The sequence below is a fragment of the Austrofundulus limnaeus genome, unplaced genomic scaffold, assembly GCF_001266775.1.
Source record: "Austrofundulus limnaeus strain Quisiro unplaced genomic scaffold, Austrofundulus_limnaeus-1.0 Scaffold406, whole genome shotgun sequence".
Taxonomy (NCBI): domain Eukaryota; kingdom Metazoa; phylum Chordata; class Actinopteri; order Cyprinodontiformes; family Rivulidae; genus Austrofundulus; species Austrofundulus limnaeus.
This window is the reverse complement of record NW_013952808.1, coordinates 410,727-412,701: the sequence shown is the minus strand read 5'-3', so window position 1 is coordinate 412,701 and position 1,975 is coordinate 410,727.

Here is a 1,975-nt window from a genome sequence, read left to right as displayed (position 1 = left end):
AAACCCTGTCCTGTCTCAGTCTTATTGTCGGATCATTGTTGTGTTTTGTTCCTGAGCTTTGTCTCCCACGTGCCTGTGATTTTGAGAACCTGTAAGTGATTTTTGAGCTGCCTCAATAGCATCTTTTGTTGTTTAAATAAATCCTTTTTGCACCTTTTGAAACATGCCTGCGTCCTGGGTCCATTCCTCCACCAATCCTGATAACATTAGTTTATTGATGGAGTCCTTCCAGTTTGATTTTTGTGTCTCACTTAGTGTCCCAAGCATTTGCAACAACGCCCTGTTCATGCGTTCAACTTGACCGTTCCCCATTGGGTGATAGGGTGCTGTCCTAGAGCCAGTCATGCCACAGAGTGTTTTTAGTTGACTGAATAACTGATTTTCAAATTCACCTCCTTGGTCATGGTGAATGCAACAGGGGAAGCCAAACTTCAGGGCATGGTTGTTGAAAATAAGGTTTGCAGCAGTTTTGCCTGACTTTGAGGTGGTGGCGTAGGCTTGAGCAAAACACGTGAAGTGATCAGTTACCACTAAAATATATTCATAACCTCCTTTGCATTTTTCAAGATGGAGAAAATCTATACACACCATCTCAAAGGGCTAAGTCATTACAATATTTGTTAAAAGGAGCTATTGTGTCATGACTGGGCTTTTTTGCTTGACACAGGAACACACTTTGGTCACATAATGCTCAATGTCTGCCTGCATGTGTGGCCACAAGAACCGGTCACATATCAAAGACACTGTGTGGTCAACACCTTGATGGCCCATTTTATTGTGCAGCTCTTCAAGTACAGCCTTTTTGAAATGATCTGGGAGGACTAGCTGTTTACGGGCGGAAGTGACTCGGTACAAAGTGCCATCGTTGTCTATTATTAACTTGTTCCACTCTCTGAACAAACATTTTGTCTTTGGGTCGAAGGTTCTTAGCTCTTTTGGCAGCGGCTTTGAGTCTGTCTGTTTACACTGTAATACAGGACTTATAACAGGATCAGACTTTTGTGCTTCATTTAACTGTCCTTTCTGAATAGGTGTGCATGTTGCTTCTGCTGACTCACCGTCTATTGTGACCGATATAGCTACAGTTGACAGTGTCCATGTAGCAGGTGTGTCATTCTGTACTTCAATGGCCTGGATAGCAGCTGCAATAGTGTCTGGCGGCAGCTCTTCAGAATGGTCTCTCATTAATGTCTCCACATCAAGTAGCATCCTTAATGAAGCATCTGCATCAATGTTCTCTTTTCCTGGTTTGTACTTGATAGTGAAGTGAAAATCAGCAAGCTCTGCGACCCATCTTGATGTGGTGGCATTCAGTTTGGCTGTTGACAAGATGTACGTTAGCGGGTTGTTATCGCTATAAACAGTGAATGTTGGGGCATAGTATAGTCTCTGAATTTATCTGTAATGGCCCATTTCAAAGCTAGAAATTCTAGCTTGCCTGCATGGAAGTGGTAGTTTTTTTCAGCTACTGTTAATGTACGGGAGCCATAAGCAATAACTYGYAGCTTACCTTCTTGCTTTTGGTACAGCACTGCACCTAGTCTTTCGTGTGAAGCGTCTGTGTGCACGATGAATGGTTTTGTGAAATCTGGAAATCCAAGYACTGGTGGGTGGAGCAAACAATCTATTAGTTCCTCGAGTGCAGTTTGATGATGGTCGGTCCACACAATTTGTTTGGAGGAGGGCACGACTTGACTGGCTTTCTTCTGTCTTGTCTTCGTCATTTTTTTGTTGTCTGAGTTTTCTGTCTTTGTCAGCTTTTAACAGTTCATACAGACAGCTCGCTTTCCTGGAAAAGTCTTTTATGTATTGTCTGTAGTAGGAGAGAAGACCTAACATCTTTCTGAGCTGGAAAAAAATTGTATAGGTCCTCTGGACGGGTTCTTCTTTAATGAAACGTTTCGTCTCTCTTCCAAGAGACTTCTTCAGTCTGAGAGTTTCAGGCAAAATTCCCCTACCCTCAGCAAGGACAAGA